The sequence below is a fragment of the Miniopterus schreibersii genome, assembly GCF_964146895.1.
Source record: "Miniopterus schreibersii genome assembly, chromosome: 4".
Taxonomy (NCBI): domain Eukaryota; kingdom Metazoa; phylum Chordata; class Mammalia; order Chiroptera; family Miniopteridae; genus Miniopterus; species Miniopterus schreibersii.
In genome coordinates, this window is record NC_138105.1 from 62902276 (window position 1) to 62914934 (window position 12659).

The window sequence follows — 12659 nt, forward strand, 5'->3', positions numbered from 1 at the left end:
ACCCCATCAGAGCCTCATCCTCCCAGTGGGATACCCAAGGCCAGAAGGAAGGTCCATTCCCACCATTCTCTTTCACCAAACGCTTGCAGTTACCATGCGTTCCCTGATAAACCGACTGATCCAAACCCCCACCCTTTGCACGTGCAGTTTCCTTGCTCGGGTTTCTCTTCCATGCCTGGTTGAAGTCATTCCTAAGCATTCCTTTAAACTCAGCTCAGCTATCAAGTCCCCAGACTCCACCGATACTTTTGTACCTCTTATATGGGTTGTTTACCATGTAATTATTTGTTTACCTATCTCTCTTGTCTATTAGACTTGAATTTCTTACTAACAGTAACCAGTTTTATTAATCTTTGTGTCCCAGGCTGTGGCTGCTCCAGAATTTCTGTATAGGATGAAATTAGGGGTAGCAATCTGGTTGAAAGAAAATCCAGAGTACTTGTCTTAAAGCTTCATTTGTATAGCTCTTTACTGACACACTGTATATAAAACTCAGAAGGCACTTTGATATACCTTTCATATATCGAAGAATGAAGGTAGCTGATCCAGACTGTGCCGCCACCAAGACACCCCCTGGGTCCCACTAATCCCCAGTGCCTGAAAGCTGAAAACTCCGATTGTGTGCTCAGCATGGGGCTAGCTTCCAAAAATTGAAAAGCAGTTCCTGCATTGAAAGGGTTTACACACCAGCCGGGAAAAACATGAAATGAAAAGAATAAGACAGTGGTTCTTAAATTTTCAATTTCTATCAAAACCCTCCTGAGAGCTGTTAAAATGCATGTTTCTTTCATTTGGGTATTTGTAAATGAAAATAATTGACCTGACTTACTGAAATATTATCTTTTGAGGATGTTGCTTGGAACCTACGTTTTAACCTCCAAGTTTTAGGGGCCAATCATGACTACAGTTTGAGGAGTTCTGTGCAATTAAGAACTAAACCGTAGGCAGTGTCTCCACGGGCCAGAGGAATGGTAGTCTTTGGAGAAGCTAACCAGTCACTGGAGGTCTCTTGGTGGAGTGGGCAGCACTTGATCTGAGCCTTTAAGGATGAGCAGACTTTGAACAGAAGAGGCAGGAGCAGGTGGTGGGCTGGAGGTGGGTTGGGAGCCAAGAGCATTGGCCAACAGCTGGAGCCACGGGAGCGAATGAATTCATCGTTCAGGAAGAGTATACAAAGAAAAGGGCTCCTTGGGAGTCTCTTGATGATGTGGCAAGATGAGGAACTGGGGCCAAGGAAGGGGACAGTGAAAGAGGCATGTTTTACACCCTAGGATCCCAAACCTATGGTTTTCTATAGGGGCGGTATCGCCCCCCATACGGCATTTTGGAAGCACGCGGCAGCAATTTTGGTTACCACAAGGGGCAGGCTCAGCCAGTGTAGAGCATGGAAATGTGAAATGTAGCACAAGGCACAAAAATTGGAGACGATAAATGGAAGTGTACTATTGTACAATACAAAAATGTACCCAGATTTATTTTTTTGTAAAATGATATAACAAAATTTACCGTCCTAACCATTTTAAGTGTATACAGTTCATAGTGCTAATTATATTCACACTGTTGTAAAACAGATTTACAGAACTTTTCATCTTGCAAAACCAAAACTCTGTTCCACTAAACAGCTCCCCTTCTTCCTTCCCCCAGCTTTTGGCAACCACCATCCCACTTTCTGCTTCTGAGTTTGACTGCTCTAAGTAACTCATATTAAGTGGAATGTTACAGTACTTGTCTTTTTATGACTGACCTATTTCACTTCAATAATGTCATCAAGGGTTCATCCATATGCTAACATGTGACAGAATTTCCTCCCTTTTTAAAGCTGAGTAATACTCCATTGTATGTATCTACCACGTTTTATTTATCCACACATTCACTGATGGACACTTGGGTTGCTTCCACCTCTTGGCTAGTGTGAATAATGCTGACACGAACACGGGTGTACACATACTTCTTCAAGACCAGTCCTTCAATTCTTTTGCATATATATCCAGAAATGGAATGGCTGAATCAAAGGTTAATTCAATGTTTAATTTTGAGGAACTGCCATACTGTTTTCCATAGCAGTCGCAAAAGTGTGCGTAGGTTTTTGAAGAAAAAACACGGGCTTCTAGGAATTTGCCTGCTTATAGAGGGCTGGCTCTGCCTGTACCCAGCATACCCTCAGGACCGGCTCTCCTTCTTCTCTACCCTTAGGCTCAGCTCAGGAGAAGTCTGGGAAACCCGGGTGCAGTGGTAAAAACATGTGCAATCTGTTTAGAATCATTGCAGCTGGGGCTTGTGGATACCAGATCTGCTATTACTTACATCTGTGGCTCTTGATAAGTGACTAAACCTTTTGAAGTCTTAGTAAAATGAAGATTCAGTCTAGTAGAGCTAAGCAGCTGATGCGCAATAAACAGCAGCTAGTGATACTCTATCATTGTTTCCTGTAATGATACTGAAATCTGTTTCCTCTTCGCCGCGATAGTATTATCATAACATCTTCCTCATGACAGATCTATCATGTCTAACATTAGTAAACTTTCCATGTATCTCCGATAATCCCTTAGATGGGATGTTTATTCTCAAACTTGTTTCATGCTGTTACAAACGTCTTCTATTTGGCCTGTATCTCTCTTCAAATGTGATGTTCACTCTCATGTACTGTTTTTGTGAACCCAAATGGGTTTGGCCATTTTAGAAAATAATTTGGCAGTATATAACATGGCCCTTAAAATGTCCACACCCACCATTGATTTAGTGACTTCCTTTCTAGGAATTTATTCTAAAGAAATATTCTGAAATACAAAGGCTTATGGACAATAATGTTCATCAAAGTGGTAAGTGTAATATAAAATATGCAACTATTGTGAATGTCTAGCAACAGGAAAATAATTTTAAAAGTATAGGACAGTTACACAATGGGTGTTTACACACATTTTTAACATTATTGGGAGCTTGATTCAGCAGCTCATCTGAAATAAATGTAACACTATTACATTAATTTTAAGTGGAAAAAACAAGATATCAAATTATAGATAATTCAGCAATTCCCCACCATATTATATAAGCATAGACACACCGTAACGCAAATTTAAAGGTTTAGTTTTCATTCTATTGAGATCTTATTATGTGTTAGGTATTGTAGAAGATTCTGAGGATACAAATATAAACACAGTAAAAATTCTCACTCTGAAATGTCTTACAATCTAGGTGAGAGAAGTAGTTTTGATATTGTGATAGTTCCTATAATGAAAGTGCTATAAGCTTTGTGGGAATGGAGCAGAGGGAAGCCCTCACTTTTCAGTGGAGTGGGGATGGGGAGCGAGGCAGAGAAGGTCTGAGCTGACTTTTGGAGGGTAGCTGGGAGAAGGTCAGGCAGGCAGAGGATGGGAAGAAAAGTGTGGGGAAGGGAGTGGAGAGCCTTCTAGACTGGGAGAACAGCATGTCCAAAGGTGGGAATTCCACGTGGCATTCTGAAAGCGACAAGTGGGTCCCTAAAGGGAGGATTTATGGTAATAAGGGGACATGCTAGGAGCTGAAGTTAGAAAGATTGTCAGGGTCCAAATGCTTCACGTGGCTGGCAGGGGTGGGGGTTAGGAAGTGAGGGTGTGGCCCTGTGAGTGTTGAGGATTTAAAGCAGGGGAACAACACACTTGTAATGAAGTAGGTCGTTCTGACCTCACAGGGAAGGGGCTGCGACCTGAAGCAGGGAGTCCCATGGGGAAGGTATAGGGAGGAGGGGACCAGACAGGGAAAGAGCCTGAACTAAGAGTGTGATGGTGAGGGGGTAGAGGGAAGGACTGAATCAGGAAGATCAACAGAATTTGGTGACTGAATAGAGAAATTTCCAGGTTCCTGGCTTGAACAGGGGGGCAGATGGTGGTGCTTCATTAAGATGAGAATATGGGAGGAGCGGACATTTCCATAGGAAGGATTCCTTTTGGGTCATTGAATTTAAATAATATAACTGAGCTGATTTCTTGACTACAATTAAGTTACATAACTTGCTTATGAGCTGTTTTTCATTAACACCATTAAGGAGTAATGGGGCTCCGTGTTTAATAATCCAGGCTGGGCAGAGCAATCCTGCTAAAAGTAGACATAGGCAATCTCAGAGGCAGTAACTGCAATAATATACTAACACATGATTCAGTTAAATTTAAGTCCTAGCTAGAATGCATGTGAAAATACAGGCTTAAATTACAGTAATTAATGCTAAATGTATTGTACATTAATCTGCCTTGAGCACAACTTCAAATTATCATAAGTCATTGCAGTTGCACGGAGTCTGTTTCATAAGTACGTGTTTTGTTTGCATAGTGAAACTTTAGGTAAAGACTCTACACTTTCCAGCCTTCCCTATGGCTAGATGTTGTCAGTTTACTATATTCTGGGAAGAAAATGGAAATAGTACATGTGGTTTCCAGGAAGTGCTTTTAACTGGAGGAGTGTGCCCTTTTTCTTCCCTTTCCTACCTCTTGCTGGATTGAATGTGGGTGTGACAGATGGAGCTGTAGCAACCAATTTGGATCTTGAAGTGCAGATAAGAAAAGAAGTATGCCTGAGGGCAAACAAGGTGGCAGAAGCCTGGATCCTTCAGAGTATGGGCACCAACACTACTTCAGATGCTTAAAAGAGAAATAAACCCTGTTTTTGAGAATTATTTGTCTGTTAGTCACATTTGAATCTAATCATATTAGATTTAATTTCTGCTTTCAATAGTAAAATTTACATAAAATGTTTGTCTCACCCATAAGCCTATTATAATAATGCACCGAAAGCACTGGAATAATGAATATAAGTAAAAGAACCATGAAACTTGTGTTCTATGGGGGATGAATCGCACTCACCAATTAAAACAACGGTGATAGGTTCCATTGTTGTTTGCTGGGGGTATGGAAGAGGGAGTCGTTAGCCCAGGCTGAGTGACAGTGACATTTAAGGTGAATCCTCAGCATAAGGAGGCTATTGCCTGGTACGGAAGGGGTGTGGGAAGAGGGCATTCCAAAGATCATACGGCGTGGGTAAAGGCAATGGTGTGTACAGCCTCTAGGCAGTGTTCTATGGAAGGCTCGTGTGCCTAGGGAACAGGATGTTATCCAGAGTGACCAGAACACCCCATGCAATGGGGCTGACAGAAGATGAGCCTGGAATGATTGGGCCATTGGCCAGGGCTTTAATGATCAAACTAAGGAATTTGGACTTAATCTACAGATAATTAAGAGCCATCAAATGATCTGCAAAAATAAAAAGTCTATTCATAGCCTGCCAGACAATAATCACAGAGTTCCATATTCAGAAAATTATTCTATGGCCAACAAAATAGTGAAGGGACTCCTTATAGAAATACAATGTCATTACAATTTTTTTCCAAGGGACTCAAACAATTTAGGGGGTAAGAGGTGGGAGGGAGTTGGGGGAAGGAAAGGAGGGAAGTAGGGAGGGCCAGAGACAGAGAGAGGGAAACAGACAGAGACAGAGAAGAAATGTGTCAGTGTGCATGTTCAATAGACACTCCAGCTGGTAATTAAGGGAAAGAAGCCTGAAGACTCATATCAGAAAAGATTTCAAAGGAATGAAAGGGAGAGTCAAGATGAAGTTTGAAGTTTAATTAAGACCATGGAACATTTACTGCCTCAGGGAAAGAGAAACTGTCTCTAAATTTATTTGTAGTAATATCTTCACACTTTCTTCCTTGGTAATTTTTGTGGCTTCTCTGCAGGTTAATGGTACTAGATGTTAAATATCTTTTTGATTTGTGTTTCTAGAAATATCATATTTGGTACTTATTTAATTTCAGGGTTTTTTCTTTATAAATGCCCAAGGGAAATTTTATAATCTTAAAACTGTATTTCAGGAGAAGACAACAGACATGAAGTGCCTACAATGTCCTTTTATGAGGCTGGCACTTTGCCCACATTACCTGACTTGGTTTACTCATCACAGTAACCATATGCGGTAGGCATTATGCACCCATTTTACAGAGGGAGCTGAGGATTGCACCCACTCTTAAGTCACTTAGTAGCTGTCTTGGTTATCAGACTGGCTATGGCATCACAGTGCTTGTGTTCAGGCAACCTTTATTTTACTTAGTGTTTCATTCACATAACTTTCATTACAGTATATAGCTGTAATTGCTCTGTTTTATTATTAGTTATTGTTGTTAACCTCTTACAGTGCCTAATTTATAAGTTAAACTTTACTATAGGTATGTATAGGAAAAAACAGAGTATATACATATAGGATCCAATACTATCTGTGGTTTCAAGCATCCATTGGGGGTGTTCGAATATATCCAGGCCTGGAGCATGCAGGACAGAGGATTTACCACCAGGTGGTGCTCTTGGCTCTTGATCTCACTCTGGGTGCTTGAGCAGTAATTCTGCAAAAACGAAGGTTCCTAAGCCAGAGCTCCCACAAATGGTAATAAGGGATAAGGTTGCTATAGTGATTGGGGATGTTTATGCCTTTGGAAGAGCCAATGCCTATAAACTATCAGAATGCTTCCTTTGATGATAATGGCCAATGCCTATAAACTATCAGAATGCTTCCTTTGGTGATAATGGCTGGCATAGCAAGGCCATGAAAATACTCTAAGATTGTGCAACCTACATTGGTCACCATTCTTTCTGTGTTCTATGATTTATGGGCTGTAATCAGGGTGTCAAGAGTGACAGAATGTACTCCTTTTAACATGTTTATCTTATTCCACACTGAATTTTAGACATGATCTGGCAGGTTTGGGAAAGATGGCATGCTACTCTCAGAGATTCACAATACATACCAGCATATTCAAATCTATGCAAAGTCCTGTTTTATTTCCAAAATGTCATAAGACAATGGAACCCATTTTAGTAGACTATTCAGTAACACTTAGGGAACCTACCCTCATTTTGTTCCTAAGACGTGAATGAATATTCTACTAAGAATGGGTTCAATTATAATTTAATATGTTTATGTAGGCCTCCCCAACAGAAGTTATTTTCTGTGGCACAGGCCCAGCAAAGACTTAGTGCATAATGGAGGTTCAATAAACGTTAATTGTTATTTATGGGCTCCTAAGAAATATTCTTAATTGAATTACCTATCCATGGATACTATTGACTGTAACTATTCTTTACAAACACTAATTATAGTTTTAGTGAGAAAATGAATCCAACAGCAAAACATAGCCAACAGCAATAGTGATAAGGCATTTGTAACTTAGTATCAAATTATGACATTTTCGGGAAAGGACAAAGGATTAAAGCACTTTTGCCTCTACTTACCATTTATTTTCCATTTTATTGCCTTTTCTCAATGTTTTAAGATCAATATAGAGGATATCATATGCCAACAAATTGGATAATCTCTAGAAACATACAATTTTCTAAAACTGAACAGGAAGAACTAGAGAATCTGAATAGGCATATCACAACTAGTGAAATTGAAGCAGTAATCAAAAACTCTGAACAAACGAAAGTCCTGCACAGAATGGCTTCAGGGTGAATTTTATCAAACATTCAAAGAACTAACATCTATCCTTCTCAAACTATTCCAAAAAATTCAAGAGGAGGGAAAACTTCCAAGCTCATTTTACAAGGCCAGGATTATCCTAATTCCAAAACCAGATAAAGACATTACAAAGGAAGAAAATTATAGGCTAATATCCCTGAATAACATAGATTTTAAAATTCTCAACAAAATATTAGCAAACCTGATCCAGCAATACATTAAAAGATCATACACCAGGATCAAGAGGGATTTACTTTGGGGATGGGAGGTTGGTACAATATCCACAAATCAATAAATGTGATACATCACATAAACAAAATGAAGGATAAAAACCACATGATCACATCAATAGATGCAGAAAAAACATTTGATAAAATCCAGTATCCAATTATTATAAAAACTCTCAGCAAGTGGGAATAGAGGGACTTTATCTCTATAGTATAAAGGCCATATGTGACAAACCCCAGGCAACATCATACTTAATGGGAATAAACTAAAAGTGTTGCCCTTAAGATTGGGAACAAAACAGGGGTGTCCACTTTCACCACTCTTATTCAGCATACTACTGGAAGTCCTAGCTACAGCCATCACATAAGAAGAAGAAATAAGAGGCATCCAAATTGGAAAGGAGGAAGTATAACTGTCATTATTTGCAGATGACATGATAATCTATACAGAGAACCTTAAAGGTTCCACCAAAAAACTACTAAAACTGATAAATGAATGCAGTAAAGTAGTAGGATACAAAATAAATATCCAGAAATCAGTCACATTTTTATACACCATTAATGAACTATCAGAAAGGGAAACTAAGAAAACAATCCCATTCACAATTGCTTCAGAAAGAATAAGATACTTAGATAAAATTTAACCAAGGATGTAAAAGACCTGTACTCAGTAAATTATAAGGCACTGAAGAAAGAAACTGAAGAAGATACAAATGAGTGGAAGCATATACCATGTTCATGGATAGAAGGAATTAACATCATAAATATGTTCATACTACCCAAAGCAATCTATAGATTCAATGCAATTCCTATCATGATACCAATGGCGTATTTTACAGAACTAGAACAAATATTCCAAAACTGCACATGAACAAAGGACCTGAATAGATACTTTTCCAAAGAGGACATACAGATGGCTAATAGACATAAGAAAAAAATGCTCATCACTAATCATTAGAGAGATGCAAATCAAAATCACAGTGAGCTATCACCTCACATCTGTCAGAATGCCTACCATCAATAAATCAACAAACAACAAGAATATGGAGAAAAGGGAACCCTTGCGCACTGTTGGTGGGAATGCAAATTGGTGCAACCACTATGGAAAGCAGTATGGAATTACCTCAAAAAATTAAAAATGCGCCCACCCGGGCGTGGCTCAGCAGTTGAGCATCCATCAACCTAGGATCCAGGAGATCGAGGTTCAATTCCTGGTCAGGGCATATGCCCAGGTTGCAGGCTCAATCTCCAGTTGGGGGCTTGCAGGAGGCAGCCGATCAATGATCACTCTCTCATCAGTGATGTTTCAACTCTCTCTCTCCCTTCCTCTCTCTGAAATCAATAAAGATATATTAAAAATATTAAAAAATTAAAAATGAGCGCAGTTGGACGTGGTCCAGTGGTTGAGCATTGACCTCCGATCCAGGATGTCGTGGTTCGATTCCCAGTCTGGGCACATGCCCAGGTTGTGGGCTTGGTACTCAGTCGGGGGCTTGCAGGAGTCAGCCAATCAATGACAACTCTCTCATCACTGATGTTTCTATCTCTCTCCCTCTCCCTTCTTCTCTCTGAAATCAATAAATATATTTTTAAAATAATAATTTAAGGTTATTACATCAAATATTTTGGTTTTTAATGACTTTTTGTGTGTATTAAGGACGTTAACATAATATGGGGATTCCCTGATTCTTGAATATTTAGTAGAGTTTTTCAGTAAACCTTTAGGATAGGAAGTATCTTCCTAGATATGAAGTAGACAGCAGGAAAATAATAAAGTGATTGATACATTTAAGTATGTCAGGAGAAAATTGTTTTTTGCATTCTCTTTGCTTATGTGTTAGAATGGTGTGCATTGTTATTTTTAATTATTATTTATTGGTGTAACATTGGTTAACAGAATTGTACAGGTTTCAGGTGCACAATTCTACAAAACATCATCTGTACACTGTATTGTGTTCACCACCCCAAGTCAAGTCTCCTTCCATCACCATTTATCCCCCTATAACCTCCTCCACCTCCCTCCACCACACCCTACAATCACAATACTGTTGTCCATGTCCATGAGTTTCTTCTTTTTTTTTCTTTTTTGCTCAACCCCTCCACCACCACCTCCAGCTCCCCGCCAACAGCTGTCAGCCTGCTATCTATGAATCTATTTTGTTAGTTCCTTTTCTTCATTAGATTCCACATGAGTGAAATCATATGGTACTTGTTTTTCCCTGAAGAATGGTGTATGTTAATGAAAAGAAAATTCAATAAACAATTTAAAAATACCTCCTGGGAACTTCTATGTAATATGAACATTTTAGCAATATGCTGCCATCAATTTCCTCATCCGTAAAATGGGATAGGTAATAGCATCTTTCTTATGAGTTGCTGTGAAAATACTTAGAAATAATGTATATAAAATGGCTATCATCATGTACACTGGCAGGTAATGCCCCATTCTTTTTTCCACTAAAATGATCATAGCTTTTTAATTTTTATTCTTGAAGTGTGCCATTGTCAAGATACACCCCACTGTTGCAAAATGAATCATTTTATAAATTCCTCTTAGAGTTTGATGATCCCTTTGGAATACAATTTCTCTCTCTCCACATATATCTCAAATAATACCTTCAGACTTATAATGAAAATCTACCTTTCCCACCCTTTACTCAGACTCCCAGAAACAATTTAATTTTTCTGGTTGTAACCCTATAATTTCTATATAAGCTATTTATGCATTTTTCATTTTTCAGCTTTTAACTTTTCTCATTACTTTCTTAGCACGTATTTCTCTTACATAATTTAAAACAATTTTACCTTGTCCAGTGTAATTATTTAAAGAATTTGGATAAATCAAAATTTAATGTCTATTGTCTTATTACATAAATGTTTACAATCTTATGACATAAATCTTATCCAGATAAGTGCCATGTAGGATAATATGAATACATTTTCTTTCTAATTTTTTCTTTTGACCTTTAAAACGGTAAACTTCCCTTGTTTCTTCCTATCAGTTTATCACTGGCTCATTCCTCTCCACCAGAAACATAAATCTGTTTTCAGTAGACCCAGATGCAGGAGATAATTTACCAGCTTCAATTTTTCCTTTGGGACATTCCCCTTAGGCTTGAACATATACATATGTATACATATGCACACTACCTGGAAGGACAGAGGAGAAAAGAGTGTTTATATCTGGGTGAAAGGACTGGGAGACAGTGGTGAGAGACAGTGATGGGAATATGTTACTGACTTTTTACTGGTCTTTGAAGTGTTCTTATATGTTTATCTATGATGTAGTCCCTCTCCTCCCCCAAATTTTTTAAATTAAACAGCTATAGCGTTATCCCTCTCTATTGGTTTGGGACAGCAAATTGTAGAGAAATGCAAATACATAATACACTTTTTTAAAAAATTAAGAACAAAAAACATGCACAAAAAAATTAAAATCCTAAACATGCGCTTCTCATTCTACTAGGCTTTGTGAGGTTGTGTGAATGTGGTGAAAAAATTGAAGGAAAACTGTTTGTTACCTTTTCCTGTTGCTTGTACAGTAAAACCTGGATATAGAGGACAATATAAAGGACTAGTTCAGGTGTGGTGGTGTCTGTTAAAGCCAAAAGTCTGTTATACAATAAAGTAGGTTTTCCAAATGTGTATGTTAAAAAATTGACAAGTTAACCCGGCCAGGCGTGGCTCAGCGGTTGAGCGTCAGCCTAAGATCCGGGCGATCAGGGTTCGATTCCCGGTCAGGGCACATGCCCGGGTGGCGGGCTTGATCAATGACTCTCTCATCATTGATGTTTCTATCTCTCTCTCTCCCTCTCCTTTCCTCTCTCTGAAATCAATAAAGATATATTTTTAAAAATTTGACAAGTTAGCTTACTTTTCAAAAAATTGAAAAGTTAGACACATTTGTGTAATTAAAATTCAGTATGTATAAAAAGTTTAATTTCACAGAAAAGTTTTCTATATGTATTACAGTAATTTTAAACTTACACTGAATAGGTCTAATAAATGTGTGCATTCACCTTGAGTAAACAAATGCACACAGATGGGGCGTGGATTAGCACAGATCAGGACATACGCTTGCCCATGTTAAAACTGCTGCAGAAAGTCACCCCACGCAACTACTGAACCAGTTACCACATGCGATGCGCTGTGATGACATACTAATCATTCATAGAACATTGTTTACTAGCGGTGACTCAGATTTAAATATGTAGACTATAGTTGTAGATATGTAATATTAATTTATGTCTGCAAAATTTAACTGGTCTTTTTCCAACATATGGCCTATTCACTAAAATGTATTTAAAATAACAGTGAGCCTGGCCTGCAAGGCTCAGAGGTTGAGCGTTGACGGATGATCCAGGATATCCCGGTCAATTCCTGATCAAGGTGCATGTCCAGGTTTCGGCTCAGTCCCCACTAGGGGGCGTGCAGGAGGCAGCTGATCAATGATTCTCTCATCATTGATGTTTCTCCCTTCCTCTCTCTGAAATCAATAAAAACGTATTTTTAAAAAAATAATAACTGAATTAATAAAAAAATAACCTGTTAATTTCATTATAAGCAAATCCTGGCTAAAAGCATTTTACAGTTAACAGGGTGTCAATTTTCACATATGACATAGGGCCTGGAAATTTTGTGGGTTACATCCAAAGTCCTTCAAACGGAGGTCCGCAAAACAGGGTTTGCTGTGAAGCCTAGGATCCAGGCAAAGCCCCACCGCCGCCGCTGGTAGAGCGGATTTCTTCCCACTGTTCAGCTTCTCACCTATTCCAGCCCCACCCCTGCCTCCGGTCCACCCCGGGAACTGGTCTTGTCCCCCCGACCCTTCCGCTCCAACCTCACCGCCGGGTCTGGTTCCCGCCCACAGCCCGCGCCCGGTCCTCGGCGCCTGGCACCACCCACATCCCGGTCCCCGCGGCGGCCCGCCGGGAAACCGGTCTCCACCCACGGCCA